Source organism: Lissotriton vulgaris, chromosome 2_1 (genome assembly GCF_964263255.1).
Source record: "Lissotriton vulgaris chromosome 2_1, aLisVul1.2, whole genome shotgun sequence".
NCBI lineage: Eukaryota > Metazoa > Chordata > Amphibia > Caudata > Salamandridae > Lissotriton > Lissotriton vulgaris.
The window spans coordinates 1640054980-1640073085 of record NC_141687.1 but is presented as its reverse complement, the minus strand read 5'-3'; the positions used below and the strand labels follow the sequence as shown (position 1 = coordinate 1640073085).

At 47.6% G+C, this 18106-nt stretch overlaps 1 protein-coding gene and 1 pseudogene across 2 annotated transcripts in view; both read left to right on the top strand.

Moving 5' to 3' along the window:
- TMEM244 (transmembrane protein 244) overlaps window positions 1–18106 on the top strand; it is a 289090-nt gene that overhangs the window by 52204 nt on the left and 218780 nt on the right. The window lies entirely within an intron of this gene.
- Window positions 2302–3885, top strand: LOC147732979 (claudin-7 pseudogene; annotated as a pseudogene). Its single transcript, XR_015308395.1, has 2 exons — window positions 2302–2374; window positions 3159–3885. The product of XR_015308395.1 is annotated as a claudin-7 pseudogene (transcript).

Genomic DNA, 18106 nt, shown 5'->3' with positions numbered 1-18106 from the left:
AGTTAAAGGAGGAAGTGGGACAAAAGGATAATCCAAGGGACAATACCTCTTTCTCCGCCGTGTCCAATTCTCTGGTTGATAAGTTGATTATCGTGTGGGAATCCATTATTTCCCTTTCTTTTGGCCCCTCGTTCTGGATCCCACTGGGCTTGAAATGTTGCTGAAGTTCTTTGCGCTGGTTTTTCTGGCACCTCTCCCGCCTTGACCTCGTCCTTTTGCTCCTCCTGCGTTGGGTTTGTTTTGCCCAGTCAATCTTCCTTGGGCCACCATCGCAAATTCCATTAAAATTTTGTCTTCTTTTGGGCTCATTAGCTCTGGGTTTTGTGCTTTATGAGCGCTGGGTCCTGCAGGAGTAGTCATTTGTTCACCTTGGTCTTTGGGAGCCCTTGTATCAGCCGCCGTTGTCATTCCAGCCAGAGGGGGTGGCGTAGCTTCCGGTAGAGTAGTTGTTGCTCGTAGATGGTCATATCTTTTGGCGCATGTGAGTACTTGACCGCGCTCATAGTCGTTGCGGTCTCTTGTAAATTTGCTTTCCTTTTTGTCTCTTATATCTTTTTCAAGTTTTTCCAGCTTGGCATCAAACTTAGCCATTTCACTCTCAAAGTCCTTCTCATTGTCATAGAGGCCTTTTAGTTGGTTTGTAATGGCTTCAATTTCCTCAGCCAGTTTATCGAAGTGTTTGCTGGCATATTTAACGAGAATTTTCAACATTCTTATTGAACATTCATGACTGTTTCCCGCCCATTCTTCCACCATATTGAATGTGAATGTTGGGGGTTGTATAAATGCGCAAACCCCTGGGTATTCTATCAAGATCGATATATTTTTGAAGTGTTGTAGCTTCCCACCACTTGTTTTGTTCAGTCACCAAAAGTTTCCAAAGGGTATTCCAGAGACTTTGTTTATTAGGGCCACTACTCTTCTGATTCACATTCTCAGAAGAGGTGTTAGATGTTGTCGGTTCAAGGTCAGTAAACATTCGATTGGCCGCTTCGCACCGCCGTTGGTTCCTGTTAGGTGCCATTGTAATTACAGTCTGTAGTCTGTAGGATTTCTTTTCTTCACTGGGAAAGTGTTTGGCTTAATATATATATATATATATATATTTTTTTTTATGCTTATCTCTGTTTCTTACATTTGTCCTGTAAAGCCATCTGATACCCGAAAGGTTCTTGTTCGCACTATATTAAACCTTCAAAATAAATAAGACTATTTTATTTAATTTGGATAAAAGTTATTCCTTTTACAAACGTGTCTCTCCAAAGGTGGCAATCGTGAGCAATCAAAGCTTACTCCAGGAGGTGATAAACGTATTGGAACTCAAAAATACTAGGGGTCTAATTACGAGTTTGGCGGTCATAGAGCTGGCCATCATTCCAGCTCTCCACTCCAAGACCACTAAACCTGAAGTCTAGCTGCCCGCCAAATCCATGCCTTGCTGGAACAGGGAGTACATATAGACAAGGGGCATACCATGTGCCCCCCGTACTTGCATCACCTGGCTTATAGGCCTAACTTTTCATGGTGGGCTCACTGCCATGAAAACTGTAGCAGTGAGGAAACTCGTAATATGCTTGGTGGTGCCACAGCGGCACCACCAGTATATTGCATGCCTCAGACCGCTGCAAGGCTGCCAGGAATTGCAAATCCTTGGCAGTAGCAACGGTCATATAGCAGTCGGACTGCCAAACTCATAATACGGCAGTCAGACATATTAATCTTACCTGATATACTCCTTATCCAGTCAGCCTACATATGCTTTTTAAAGTGGACTGATTTAGAGAAAGTGGCCGATCCCAGGGGAAAAGAGCTGAGATGGAGAGATGCTGTGGCTTGTCTTCTCAAAAGCAACAGTGCTGCATGCATTCACACCAGTCTGATGAATGGTACCGGCAGATATGGTACCTATAAACAAACAAATAAAGCTTTAGTGTAGTATTAATACTCTCCCAAAGTATCACCTCATGAAAGCTTTTCAAATCTCAATCAACCTTTAGTTTTGTTGTTGTTTTGTTTTCATTTAGATTGTCCGTAGAGGCTCCTTTATCAACATTTTCGAAACTGTAGTGAGTATGATTTCAGCATCAAACCCACAAGCAAATTTGGACGGGGTTAGCTTCAACTAAGGCCTCTCTGGCAGAGCCCTGCCAACAGTATGTACAAGTTTAACAAAAATACTGGTTACTTGTGTTTACAACATAATGTTGCGACTGTGCTCATTGTGTAGTAAAACCAAGTCTGTTAGTGCGTCACTACTTTTTCTTCTTGTTCTTCTTCCCATCCACGTGAGACAAATGTGGGATGTTCTTTGCGGTGAGGTCAAAGCGGGAGGATCAAGGGAGCTGGCAAGACAGTCCTGTAATCCAAGAAACAGGTAAGTGGCAGGCAAAGAGGAGCAGTGTGGACGGTCTTTAAATAAGACTGCTTTAGAACATTCATAAAGGTCCCATTCTAAATGTTTGTAACACGGAACAGGTGCAGATAATTAACTTAATGAGGCTGCCTTCTGTAAGGTGCCTTAGAGTGTTCACAACAGTCGCGTTCTATTTGCTTATAAGTAACAGGTGCAGATGATTAATTTGATGAGGCTGTCTTCTTGAAAGTGTGTTAGAATGTTCACAAAGGTCATGTTCTAATTGCTTATAGTAAGGAACACTGTTCCCAATAACCTGCGCGCCTGCGCTCGCGCGCATTGAAGGCACCCCAAGCGCGCAGTACTCATTATTTACCGCGCACATTCCGAGACTGTTCGTGCCGCCGCTTTTAACATGCGAGCGGCGCGAAAACCCAGCATTTCTGTTCGCGTTCACGTGCGGCCCTTGCACTTGCTCAATTCCTTTCCTGCCAGTGCACCGCTGCGGGGCTGATTGTGGGCCATTGAGTCTGTATTCATATTAATTGCAGTGCACACGGGCTGCAATTAATATGAATACTACCTCAATGGCCCTCAATCAGCCCCGCAGCGGTGCACTGTTAAGAAAAGAAAAACTGAGTTTCAAACACGACGTGTGCTTTAGCACACTCGGTGTTTGACACTGTGATTTTCTTTTCTTAACAGTGAACAGATGTGGGGCTGATTGTGGGCCATTCAGTTAGTATTCATATTTATTGCAGCCCGTGTGCACTGCAATTAAAATGAATACAGACTCAATGGAGAGAAAGGGAGGAGGCGCCGGTCGGACAGAGGCTCAGAGCGGAAGAGGGCGGCGGATCCGAGCAGGGGAAGAGAGGCCAGGGCGGGAGGGGAGGTGCTGCAGAGGCCAGGATCAATCATGGCGAACTCGGACTGCAGATACTGGGCTTCGTGCTGGCGCTGCTGGGCTGGATCGGGCTGATCGTGTCCACAATCCTGCCCCAGTGGCAGATGAGCCCTTACGCCGGGACAGCATCATCACGACCATCGCCGTCAACCAGGGGCTGTGGATGAGCTGTGCCATCCAGAGCACGGGCCAGATGCAGTGCAAGGTGTAAGACAGCATCCTGGTGCTGTCCGGTTCTCTACAGGCCACACGAGCACCAATGGTGGTTTCATTGTGGTGTCCGCTGTGGGAAGAAGGCGCGCATCGCCATGACCGGGGGCATCGTCTTCCTGCTGGGAGGTCTGGCTGCTCTGGTTGCATGTTCATGGTACGGCAACACGATTGTGCAGGACTTCTACAACCCCTTCACCCCGGTCAACACCAAATATGAGTTTGGATCTGCAATCTTCATTGGCTGGGCAGGGTCGTTGCTGGTGGCCCTCGGCGGTGCTCTGCTCACTTGCTCTGGCCCAAGGAAGTCTGGGTCCACAAGTACCCCAAATCAAAGGCACCGAAGGCACAAGTGCTTTTGCAATCCCTTGTGTCTCATAATACAGATGTTGCAGATGGTCATATGTTTGGGTAATGCCTTCAGGATTGGGTTATATAAATGAAAATGCGAGACATCAGCTAAACATGCATGTGTGCTCCATACAGTCCATGAGCATCAGTACATTAATAGATTAATAACGTGGAAATGCGTGTGACTATGAGGAAAATGTATCTGATTAAAAGCCCTGAAGTTACATTAGAGCTCACGGACAGAGGGATAGCCAAACATTAAGACTGCAAGAGAGAGGAGTGGGGAATAAAGGCACAAGTGTAAACATGAGAGAGGGATACATATAGAGACGAGATGTAATGAGAAACCTGTTAAGAAGACAGAGATGAGAAATAGAAAGGAAGAGATTCGAAAATATTAGAGTAGTACGAAGGCCTGAGGGAGAAATTAGATAAAAAGTGAAGGACCAAGAGACACGAGAGGATAGGAATTGACATGTCCTTCAAAGGAATATAGCGATTCTGAAGAATAGTTGGTGACAGCGAGCGACATCCAGAAATTAATTTTGAGGACAAGACGGAAAACCATGCTCCATTCCATTTGTAGGTTTGCCCCACTCTCTATAGTTCGGTCTCTTCTCCCCCCGTACTAGCTCCAGGACTAGGCATTTTGTTACAGGGCGAAGGAGGGCTCTGGTGTCTCCTTGCTGACTTCTCCCTCCAAATTGTGGCTCGGGAGTCCTTTATTTTGTGTGGGTCAAGCAGATTAATAAAGCATTTGCAATGCGATAGGTCTCGTATATCCGAGAATTTCAGCTATGAGCATTGTAAAATGACAATGCCTTTTATTTACTTTTTAAAAGTCAACACATAAATAAAAGGCATTGTCATTTACAATACCAGTAGCTCAAAATCGTAGTAAATGTGTGACCTATTGCATTGCAAATTCTTGTTTTATAATGTTTTTCCCATCCTGCTGGAGTCTTGCGGGAGTCAATGCGGCCCGTGTACTACTTTGTGGGCCTGAAAATGTTTCAGAATTTGGCCCCAGGGGGGGCTCTCTGATTTAAAATACTGTATATAATATCTGTTTTAATATTCAGAAATTTGCACACGTACAAGAAGTAATACTTTCAGAATGTCAGAGTTTTCTTTATGTGAAAGAAAGAGTATGCTGATATCTTGGAATAGCTGTGATGATGGGGCACGGAGGGCCTGGAACAATGTAGCCATGCATCACCCCGAAGTTAATAAAATGCTCACTGCCCACATCCACGTGCATTTGGAGTTTATATGATTGCATAATATTGCTTGCTATTTCCAGTCCTTATAAATGAGGCGTGGTATATAAAGGGCTATACAAAAACACATTATTGTTCCTGCTATTATTATTAGCACACCAGAAGAGGTTGGGCATCAGAGAGAATTGTGGAACAGGTGACAATGAGACAGAAGCCAGGGCGGAGGCAGACCGATTAGGGAATAAGTACCAAAAAGAGAACCGAGGGTGGAGGGTGAGGGTGGGACGAAGAGGAACTGCGCCGTTGTGAGTAGTAGCTGAGCTCTGGTGGCATGGTGCCACCCCTCCCACAGTATGCCTCACAGCAGCTGGCAGGCCATAGATATCCACCAACACCAGCTCCTTGTGCGCCGACCAGTGACACTGTAACTCCTCTCTCTCGGCTTTCACTTCATGCGCCACCCACCGCCCTAGCCAACCACAGGCGGGGATTTCTCATCCCTGCTGCGGCAACAGCTGTTGTTTCAAAGAAGGCGACAAAGGAGAGAAACCGCAGCTATACCGAATATGCATGAGCAACATTTCAGCGCCGGTGCACGACCAGAAATTAAGGGACCCAGAAAGACGTAACCACACCGACGTATAAAAGCAGCGAAGCAACAGCCGGACAAAATGATAGCTGCCTCGAAAGAAAACCAAAGTATGAACGCACTTCTAGATGACTAGATGACATAGCCTCATTCCATAACCATGGTTAACGTCACTCAGCAGATTTAAACAAGCATAAGCCTCTGTGTATCCAAATTGCAAATCTGCCTTAAGACCCTTAACGTGGCGCCGTGTGTGTGTGGAAAAAGCACAGTATTTTCAGTTTTTTAATAAACGTTTGGAGGGATATTTAGCGCTGCACACACGTGCGGTCTGGTTTCCGGCGCACATAGCCATGGCTGCAGCGCACAGAGACCCTAAACTGCCGCACACAGAGGAAAAAAATTAGAGGGAACATTGGTAAGGAATAGGTGCAGGGGATTCATTTAATGAGGTCTGTCTTCTGGAAGGTTCAAGTTGAGGTAATCTATGCCAGTTGCTTAATCTGGTGGATTTTCTGGATGTTTCTATGACGCCTGAAAGCTGACCTTGCATATGCATGATAAAACATTTGTAAGAGCTATTAAACCTTTTCAAACAAACTGGGGCACACCAGCAGCATTTAGCTATTACCAACAGCATGTAATATGGTCATAAGTACAAGATGTTTGTTCATTCATAAGTGTTGGGAGGAATGCTACGAGTCATGCCGGTATATTGTGACAGTCGAGGTGAGCTGTGGCAGAAATCCTGACAGACCCTTTTCTTCTGCTCTTTCACACTAAATGCTTTACCCTCTTACCCATTTTTCTCAATACATACTGAATAGTATTTTCCTTCCATTCTGTCATCACAGGCCACAGTTTCCATGCACCTTTGTACACTACATAGAATACGTGTTCCATGCTTGGGCCCCTTTGCCTCCAACTCACTATGTGATCTATGCCCCTTTCTCCTCTCTCTACAGGTTTCATACCTCTTCCACTCCAATATCTCTAATATCTCATCTCCACCCCAAATTGCTCCGTTGTAGTTTTGTTAAGTGCTTTCAAGCCCTTGCCATCCACACTTTCACTAGAGGCTACCTGCATTTCTTAAGACGCTTTGTGAGCTGTGCTTGGCCAACAGAAAGCATGTCAGCATGCTTTTCAACAAATGACTCCCTTTTCTGTACACCATGACACTGCAATCTGCCCCTACAGCAACCACAGTCCTGCAGGCGTGCTGTAAATGACCAGTGTTGATCAAGGTAGAAATCCAGACAGGCGTAATAACGTGGCAAGTGCAGAGGTGACAAATGTATAACAAGACAAAATATCTGTTTATGGCTCTAACATTGGCATAAACAAAATCTTATATGGAATTGTGCGTTCATCATGGAAACAGAGTGTAAGTAATTTCCTGCTGGTGCAGGATGTTAACCATCAGCAGGAACAGGCCAAGCACCATGGCTGGAGACCTACTTCTGTGATAAAACAACCAGGTGAGAGAAAGGTGGAAAAAGCAGAGCTAGATATGCCTTTGCCTCGGCTTGGCAAATTATATACTTCAGGGTAAACGACCTACAGCATAAGGAATCGATGTCCACTTGGGCACACTGTTACTGATTGCCAGGAAAATAAAAAATGAAAGCAGCACATTTGATCAGTTTGATTCCACTTGACTGTCTTTGCAGCTGGCTACCTAGTTAAACACATGCATAGCACAAAGTGCACTTCTAGCCTCCAAGCTGCACTGCCAATAAACAACCGAGATGGGTATCAGCCTACCGCAGCGTAGAGTACAGTCTTAGGCCCTTGTTACGACTACGGCAATCCATGCAACCGCATAGTCGTGGTGGCAGTCCAACGAACGCCGCACTGCGGGACCACCCGTAGTATTACAACTGCGGTGGTCGGACCGCCACCAGACCACTGACACGGCCTGGATCAAGGATCCTGCTGCGCTGGGGTTCTTTCCCCGAGAAAAACATGCTGGCGGTGCTGCAGCTGGCACCGCCGAGCATATTTTGAGTTGGCTCAGCGCCACCCTTTTCGTGGCGGTGCAACTGCTATGAAAAAGGTGGAGGAGAGGCAACAGAGGGGGCCCTAACAAGGCCTGGGGGTGCAATCAGGGGGGCACATATTGCCCTCCTTGTATTTAAGCACCCCAGTTCCTGCACGGTGTGGCATGCACCACATGGTGCATGCTGCACCGTGCATGAACTTGCAGATGGCGCTGTCACTGCGGCAGTCGGCATGTAAGGCTCTCCAACGAGTTTTACAAACGACCACCATTGAATCACCGCTGTCCACATGGATTACAATGAATTTGTAATATGCATCTGCTCTGATGCAGTGAGTAGCTGCCTTGGATAACTGGCACGTCGTGCCTGAGCTGTATTTCACTGGCCTGGACACCCGGTATATCCACAGAACCCCCAGAATCATTTTTACTGCTATGCTGCCTTTGCACCCTGGCCTGAAGTCCCTGGTGCTAAGTTCTCATCCTGAGTGGGTTCCCTACTTTGTTTTGGATGCATTGAGAATTGCAGCTGGTCTCCAAGGGCCTGGTGTCTCTCTGTGCAAGAGAGCATCTCTGAAGAATATTGTGTGTGTGTACTAAGTCCACTACCTCAAAAGATTCTTTTTCATTTTTACTTTGTAAAACTATAATGTAGTTATAGATTCCAAGATATCTATGAGAAAGATCAAACAACTAAGGGGCTGTTGGTGGCATAAACTGCACAAATGTAGAGATAACCAAATGAAATAGTGCACGCAATTCATTATTCTTCCAAAATGTACGATTCCAAACAGGTCTCAAGCTCTGACAGGGCTACAAATATGCCAATGGCACACCAGCCAGCTTGTGAAGTTACCAAACACTTACATTCCGACTCAGCACGAAGGTCTGCTTTTTGCATGTATGCTGGCTTCTGAGAGGCAGGTAGCTCGGACAGAGGCTGCCCTATAGACCGCAGGCTAGACTCTGCATTTCACCTCCAGATAAGAAGTTTCCTGGATCTCGCCCACATCGCGAGTCCGCTCAGATGTTGGGAAGGCGCTTGCACAACTCCAGGAGCAATCCCAGTGACTTAATGGCAGCTCAGGAGTGGTCAGCCCATAGCAAACACATCTTTGGGCACATTAAGGGCAATACATAATATCCCACGGGCCTGTCGCTCTCCTGTCACATAAACACGCACCTTGCAGAGCTATTGGCCTTGAAATAGCTCCTCAAAGGGATGACGCTGATGACACACGTACAGGGCAGAGGCTATCCTGCAGCTGAGGAAATGCTGCACTACTCAGTTGCTGGACACCAGCGATGCCTATAGTCAGCACACCAGCACTAGAATCTTCTCTTCACTTGCCAGTCTTGTACACTGGTCTGCTCTACTCCTGCTCTAGTGTCCATGCTGCCATCACTCTGCCTCATGATTGAAACTCAGAGGCAAACACTCCATGACAGATGGCAAAGTCTGCGTCAGCCACCCAGTGAGTGAGGTTGTCGCACGACTGGCGTGAAAGAGCATTTGAATCTTCTCTACCAATGGAAAAGGTGCCAGCCTTTTGACTTTCCTTCCCAGTTAAAGAATTGGCTTGGTAGTTTGGTCTGCCCTGTTCCCATGATGCACTGGGCCAGGGACCGACTAATTTGCATATAGCCAGGTTCTGAGCTGGGTTGGTGCAGTGAGCTTAAAAACGTTGATGGATCAAGCCCTGATCTTTGGACTGGGTAGGAGTGGTCTGCTTAATTCAGACACTCTGTCCATCACCACCCCCTTTTCTGAATCGTTTTGTCCACCATAAGCGTGGAAGGGTATACTCAGATGTGAGTCCCTTGCTCACCGCACCATCTGGATTCAAGCAAGCCCGGCCGAAGACGGCTGTAATGCCAGAAACCGGTCCCCGGAAGCTTGTTTCCTTCCCAGTTAAAGAATTGGCTTAGTAGTTTGGTCTGCCCTGTTCCCATGATGCACTGGGCCAGGGACAGACTAATTTGCATATAGCCAGGTTCTGAGCTGGGTTGGTGCAGTGAGCTAAAAAACGGTGATGGATCAAGCCCTGATCTTTGGACTGGGTAGGAGTGGTCTGCTTAATTCAGACACTCTGTCCATCACCACCCCCTTTTCTGAATCGTTTTGTCCACCATAAGCGTGGAAGGGTATACTCAGATGTGAGTCCCTTGCTCACCGCACCATCTGGATTCAAGCAAGCCGGGCCAAAGACGGCTGTAATGCCAGAAACCGGTCCCCGGAAGCTTGTTTCCTTCCCAGTTAAAGAATTGGCTTGGTAGTTTGGTCTGCCCTGTTCCCATGATGCACTGGGCCAGGGACAGACTAATTTGCATATAGCCAGGTTCTGAGCTGGGTTGGTGCAGTGAGCTTAAAAACGTTGATGGATCAAGCCCTGATCTTTGGACTGGGTAGGAGTGGTCTGCTTAATTCAGACACTCTGTCCATCACCACCCCCTTTTCTGAATCGTTTTGTCCACCATAAGCGTGGAAGGGTATACTCAGATGTGAGTCCCTTGCTCACCGCACCATCTGGATTCAAGCAAGCCGGGCCGAAGACGGCTGTAATGCCAGAAACCGGTCCCCGGAAGCTTGTTTCCTTCCCAGTTAAAGAATTGGCTTAGTAGTTTGGTCTGCCCTGTTCCCATGATGCACTGGGCCAGGGACAGACTAATTTGCATATAGCCAGGTTCTGAGCTGGGTTGGTGCAGTGAGCTAAAAAACGGTGATGGATCAAGCCCTGATCTTTGGACTGGGTAGGAGTGGTCTGCTTAATTCAGACACTCTGTCCATCACCACCCCCTTTTCTGAATCGTTTTGTCCACCATAAGCGTGGAAGGGTATACTCAGATGTGAGTCCCTTGCTCACCGCACCATCTGGATTCAAGCAAGCCGGGCCAAAGACGGCTGTAATGCCAGAAACCGGTCCCCGGAAGCTTGTTTCCTTCCCAGTTAAAGAATTGGCTTGGTAGTTTGGTCTGCCCTGTTCCCATGATGCACTGGGCCAGGGACAGACTAATTTGCATATAGCCAGGTTCTGAGCTGGGTTGGTGCAGTGAGCTTAAAAACGGTGATAAATCAAGCCCTGATCTTTGGACTGGGTAGGAGTGGTCTGCTTAATTCAGACACTCTGTCCATCACCACCCCCTTTTCTGAATCGTTTTGTCCACTATAAGCGTGGAAGGGTATACTCAGATGTGAGTCCCTTGCTCACCGCACCATCTGGATTCAAGCAAGCCTGGCCGAAGACGGCTGTAATGCCAGAAACCGGTCCCCGGAAGCTTGTTTCCTTCCCAGTTAAAGAATTGGCTTGGTAGTTTGGTCTGCCCTGTTCCCATGATGCACTGGGCCAGGGACAGACTAATTTGCATATAGCCAGGTTCTGAGCTGGGTTGGTGCAGTGAGCTTAAAAACGGTGATGGATCAAGCCCTGATCTTTGGACTGGGTAGGAGTGGTCTGCTTAATTCAGACACTCTGTCCATCACCACCCCCTTTTCTGAATCGTTTTGTCCACCATAAGCGTGGAAGGGTATACTCAGATGTGAGTCCCTTGCTCACCGCACCATCTGGATTCAAGCAAGCCGGGCCGAAGACGGCTGTAATGCCAGAAACCGGTCCCCGGAAGCTTGTTTCCTTCCCAGTTAAAGAATTGGCTTGGTAGTTTGGTCTGCCCTATTCCCATGATGCACTGGGCCAGGGACAGACTAATTTGCATATAGCCAGGTTCTGAGCTGGGTTGGTGCAGTGAGCTAAAAAACGGTGATGGTCCTGATCTTTGGACTGGGTAGGAGTGGTCTGCTTAATTCAGACACTCTGTCCATCACCACCCCCTTTTCTGAATCAGACTTTTGACTTTATGGCAGTTTTTATATTTTTATGGAAGCCTCATGGCGGCCATGAACTGCCTCAAGCAGAGACATGATGTTTCACTCCCCCAGCCAATCACTGCCAAGAGCCCAGTTATGGGCTTCTAGCCACTCAGAGGCCTCCAAAGATTCTCTGGCTTTCTGACATTTGTGATTGGCTGTGGGGCCCCAGAGTGCCCTCAGCTCGTATATTATTTATGTGAATTAATGTCTGCTTGTTGTATGGCGTTTTAGATTCCGAATGAATTTTCCCGATTCATGCCCTTATATAGGCACAATTCGCATTGCCCTTATATAGGCATAGAAATCAAGCCCTTATTTAGGCATAGCCCATGCTACCCAAATACAGGCATGGCTACTTCCATCCGTTCATCAAACGTCACAACACTTACTTGGAAAACCAGCCTCTTAAGCTGAAGGGACTCCCTCTAGCCTCGATATTGATTTTTCTAAGAAACTCATTATTATGCATGAACAACTATTCCTTAGGGATTCATCCATGGCGTTCATATGCCTGACTTTACGTCAAAACTGGCATTCCTAAACACCTTCAAGGTATAAATATCCCTTCACTTGCTATAGCAAAGTACGGTGTGGTTCAGTGCAGTTCGACTACCTACTTGCCTGACGCAGCTCGCTACAGCAAGTGCTGAAGGAAGCTGACTCTCCAGCTGACGCACTGACAAGAAGCTGTCCTCCTCTGCCGAGAATCCAGCTCCAGTGTTTCTTTTTTTTTTTTTAACATCTGTTTATTGGGTTTTTGTTTTGGGTCAAAACATAGCAGGTACGTAGGTCAGAAAAAAGCATCGTACATGCAATTGATTCATAGATCGGATACATTGCAATGGTACATACATTTGCCGATTACTTTATGTAATTTACATTGTAGATACAACATTGAGTTAATCACCATACAAGTCATGTGGAACTTGTGGTATGTATCACATCCCTTGTGGATTAGTATTCTCAGGAATCACGTATATCCTCATAGTACATAAACAATCCTGTGCACTGTCCGATCAAGTGAACACCTTGCAGCTCACTATCACCCATCATCTCTGTCCCTATGCCCTAGCGGCAATACCATCCACCCTCGGCTCTCAACATGCGAGTGTATTATTGCCCATCACAACCCGTGCAACGTCACCTCGTACTCTATTAAAACTCTTCTCTTGGGTGCGCCAGCAAATAACCCCTCAATGGAGCCCAAACATCCCTGGGCCGAGAGGCCAGTGGTAGTAGTTCCGCATAAGTCGAGAGTCTCTCCTGGCACATCACTAAATCAGCTATCCATTCCTTAAACTTGGGCGCCCGCCCTCTACCCCAACGGCACGCCCCTCGCCTCTTAGCCATGAGAAGTGCCAACGCAATAAATTTACGGTGTTCAGAGCGAATTGTTTGGAGATGCCCCAACAGTGCCATCAATGGGGTGGCTGCCACAGGTGCAGAAATCATTTCCCTCAGTGCCTGAAACACCTGCTCCCAATGCTCTCTCACTTCAGGTCACCCCCATGATAAGTGCAGAAGGTCTGCCCCTCAATGCGGCACCTATCGCACCTGTCGTCCTCCCGCAGGTGGAACCTCTGCATCCTGGCCGGTGTATAGTACAGTCTATGTAAAAACTTATAATTAAGTATCCGGAGGCGCCTACTGACAGGCACTCGCTCAGTTTGTAGACCGATCTCTTCCCACTGCTCGTCAGTTAGTTCCATCCCTAGTTCCGAATTCCATTTCGCTCGTGCCGGAGGAGGCGGTGTTGTCAAGTGTGTGTGTGCGTCATATGGTACATCAATGACACCAACCTTTTGGGTGTGTCCCGCTCCAAAACTATCTGCAGTGGTATAAGCACTGGCGGTTCCGCTGGAAATTCAGGAGTAACCTACCTCACCCCATTTCTAAGTCTAAGGTATAGAAACACTTCTAATGTGTTTTCTGCCCTGTTTGGAACGTGATCAATATCTCGAAATTTTCACTCATGGTATAAGTTTTCCCAAGTGAATATGTTGTTGGAATTTCCTAAACACCCCCTCCTGTAGCAGAGGCATATCTGGGTGGTATGCAAGGGACAGTAGAGGCGAATATATCATGGGTATTTCTAGCATACGTTGCAGGCGTTGCCAGGCGATAATTGTGCCCGTAAGTCCATTGGCTGCCCTATCCCTATCCTTAACAGTGACAAATGAAGCACCTTCTATGGGTGTGGGGTGCAACAGCCAATTTTCGGCTGCCACCTGTGACATATATTTAAGCTGCTTCACCCAATACCAAGCATAATGGGCCTGTGCGCTCAGAAAATAGAGTTCAAAATTTGGGATTCCAAACCTGCCTTGCGAGTATGGTCTCGTCATCACTTGCCATTGAATCCTCAACTGTTTCCCTCCCCAAACCAGCCGAATCATCTCTGATCTCAATGACTTAAAGAAAAATGTTCCTGGATAAGAAGGGATGTTCAAGAAGAGGTACAGCAACCGGGGGGAGTACAACCATTTTAATTAAAGACGCTCGGCCCACCATAGACAGGGGCAACGCCACCCAGCACGTTACGCATTCCGTTATGGTATTCATGGCCGTGCCATAATTCAGCCTCAGGAGCTCTTCTTTGTTTCCAGTGAGTCTGATCCCCAAGTATTTCAGGTCATCCTCACACCACTCCAGGGGAAAATCTAGAGAGAAGCGCGCCGCAGCCTCTGTCAATGGAAAAACACAGGATTTGTTCCAATTTATTTGACACCTGAAAGCTGCCCAGAAATGATGAATTCTCTCAATAACGGGTTTAGGTTTTGCTGCGGGTCACGAACATACAGAGTGATGTCGTCCGCATACAAGGAGACCAGACCTGTCGCAAATTGCATCTGAGTGCCTTATCATTGTGGTGTTGTCGTAAACGCGCCGCCAGGGGTTCTGTAGCAATTGCGAAAAGCAATGGGGAAAGGGGGCGCTCTTGTCGCGTCCCCCTCGTGATGCTAAAAGAATTTGACGTTTGTCAGTTTGTAAGGACCTTGGCCTCTGGCAGGTAGTACAACAGTTTTATCCATGACAGAAACAGCGGGGGAAGCCAATACGCCTCATCACCTCAAAAATATAATCCCACTCAATAGAGTCGAATGCCTTAGTGGCATCTAAAACAACGGCAGCCAGAGGCAGATCAGGTGAGACATTATTTAGGATGGCAAACAGCGTTCTCAAGTTGTGGGAGGTGGCCCTTCCGGGCACAAAGCCCGACTGGTCAGGCAGGATCAAATGCTCCATTAATAGACTCAGGCGCGTTGCTATAAGTTTGGCCAGGATCTTCGCATCACAGTTAAGGAGCGATAGCGGCCTATAAGAATCACAGTGCGCTGGTTCCTTACCCGGCTTAAGCAACGACAGTATGAGCACCTCCCTCATTGAGGCCGGCAGATGTCCCACCTCCAAAGCATCCTTGTTCACTTCTCTGAGGATAGGGGCCATCATATCTATGTATGTTTTATAAAATTCTGCCGGAATGCCATTTGTTCCGTGGCCTTCACGGACTGTAGCCCCATTATAGCCTCCCGTACCTCATCTATCTCAAACGGTGCACATAGAAATGCTCTCTGTCTGTCGCTTAGCCAGCCGAGCGTAACATCTCCTAAGAACCTGTCCAAATCTATTGTATTCTTTCTAGTTGTGGTGTAGAGTGCTTTATAATGCTTCGAGAAGGCATTAAGTATAGTAGGTGTCTCTCTGCAGATCTCCCCGCCTGAATCTGCCACTTCTATTATATAATTATTGCAACAAGGCTGTCTTACCTTTTGTGCCAGCCCCTTACCAGGCCTCTCCCCTTCACCAAATTGCCGAGCTACCTAATGTTTGACCCGAAACTGCACCTCTCTCCGAGCCTCCTCCATATAGTCCGTGAGTTTCTGTCTGAAAGTTGCTTGTGTTGGGCCCCTCGGGCTCTCCGCCAGCTCCGCTTTCAGCTTTTTAAGGTCTATTTCTAGTGTCCGCAGGGTATTCAATATATTCCTAAGAACTCCGGCCCCCTTGGTTGTACAATAACCTCTGATTGTGACCTTAAAAGCTTCCCAGACTATTTCCACACTATCGACCGAGTCTTTATTGCGCTCAAAGAAGACCTCAACCTCCTCTCGCAGCTCCTCCTGGAATACCGTATCGAGCAGGATAGGGGCATGCAGCCTCCAGGGACTGCGTGGTGTGCTAAAGTCAGCCGTGGAGAGTTTCAGTACTACTGGTGCGTGATCAGAGTAGGTTCTAGCTAAGTGTTGTACTTTAACTATCGCAGGAGCCATTCCCCTTGGCACCCAAAAAAAGTCTAAGCGAGCCCATGTTTGCGCATGCGCAGTAAAATGCGTGCCTTCCTTCCCACTTGGATGAGAATGTCTCCAGGCATCCACCAATTGGTAGGCAGCCACTATGTCTTGAAGCACTGCCTGCGCTTTAGTGAAGTGATGTGGAGCAGGGTGTGATCTGTCCAATCTGGGGCAATATGTCACATTAAAGTCTCCTCCCCACACAACATGAGTGGAGTCTATCTCGAAGATCTTAGCCCATATTGTGTCGAAGAACGAAGGGTCATCTGTATTCGGCCCATAGCAGCATGCAAGCGTAACTGACGTGTTGCCCATCTGGCCCCACGCGAGGCAGTAACGTCCCTCCGAGTCGCATTGAGCGCCCTCCAGTCGGAAGGGGACCTGTTTTTTTCTCAATATCAGCTTTCCCCGTGCATATGTGGACTATGAGGAGAATATTCTGTGCTCTGCCCATCTAATCTTGTTTCTGGCGTGCCAGATGCGTTTCCTGTAGCATAGCAATATGCACGTTCTGCCTATCTAAGTAGGATACAATATGTCTTCTTTTCCAAGGGTCGCCCATACCCCTAACATTCCACTTTATAATATTAAGTGTACCTACAGTTGTACTAGCCATATTGTCTGGTTGGTTTCCGATTCGCAATTACATTCCATGCAGTCCCACCTCGATCTTGTATTAGCTCAGACATATTGAAAGCGTCTCCGTCATGACGCTGTACCATGTCCATTCCTTCTACCCACTCACCCCTTAGGAGGGAACCTTGTACCCCACCCTCCTCTGTAAACCAAACATCCCTACACTATCCCCTCCTACCCCTTTCCACTGAAGCAACCCAACTTTGCCAGAATCTGAGTTCCACCCTCCACCCTCAACCCTCAAATACAGTAAACACATCTGTACATCCCTTCCACTTAACTGAACATGATCGTCCAAGGGGGTTCGCTCGTGGGGTGACATTACTAGATAAGCCACGCAGTCACTGCGCTCTTTACAAGCCTTCCCCTGGTATTGTGTCGTGTTTCACAGGGGGGGAAGCGGAGCCTGAACTTGAATAACATAACAACAAATGATGCAATTGGAACCTTCTCACCTCACGTCGGCCGTTCTGTGTGCTGTTACTCCATAGTTCTCTCGCCACCTGACTGATAGGTAACGTTATTGGTACTAGGGATTAATCATTACATTTCTTTGTTGTCTCCATCGTGTTCAGGCTTCTGCGCTGCACCAGGGCTCCCTCCACCATGAGCCGCGTGTTTTACTGTTCAGAAATAGTCCTCCGCCTGTTGCGGGTTCGAAAAGAACCTCTGTTTTTCCTGGTGCATGATCCTGAGTTTCGCCGGGTATAGTAATGCGTAGTCTATTTGCGCTGGTCTGAGCTTTTTCTTGACCTATATGAATTTGCGCCTCTCTTCCTGTACCATCGGAGTAAAATCAGGATATATTGAAAAGGGAACGCCGTCGCATGTCAGCGTTTGCTTGTGTCTTGCTCGCCGAGGGCCACATCTCAATCCCTATAATTTAGCAATCTTGCAATGATGGGTCTCGGGGGTGGGGGGGTTGCCCGGCTTCTGGTGCGTCCAAGTGTCCTGTGCGCCCTTTCCACTATAAACTGCGAGGAGAATGCCTCTTTCCCGATGGACTCCATCAACATCCACTCAACGTAGTCCCTCATTCTGCCTGTATTCGTCAATTTCGGAACGCTTACAACACGGATATTATTACGTCTACTACGGACTTTCAAGTCCTCGTTCTTGGCCGCTATTGTACGTAAGATCTTCTCCATCCTCGTTAGCTGCGCAATATGACCTGCGGTGACGTCGTCCGCATCGGATATGCGTCGCTCCGCCTCCTTGATGCGCTCATCGCGAACATCGAGCCTATGTGCGATAGCATCCATCCTAGATGACATACGATCCACCTTGTCCACCACTGTGGCAAAGCCCTGCCGCATCTCCTGTAAGATATTGTTAATTTCCGACGCCTGAGAAGTAGCACCCCCTCTGGTGTGCGCCACAGACTCCGAGTCTTGATCGTCTTGCGCGGGTTTGTTTGCCTTTTTCCCCACTTCAAAGTTCAGCTTGGGTTGTCTGGTATCCGGTTTCCCCATTTTCGTTGCAGCGCACCAGCACAGGTGTAGCTTACAGTTGTGTTCCCGCAGATGTCTTCGGTCCTCCCTTCAGTTCAGTAATAAGAGTTTCCAATATATGTTCGATCTTCTCTTAGGTGGCACTCTGTCCCGGGATTGCGGTATGTTTATGCCAGTGCCCTCACAACCCTCTCACTGCACAGCGTGCTCAGCAAGTCCCTGGTCGTGGCCTA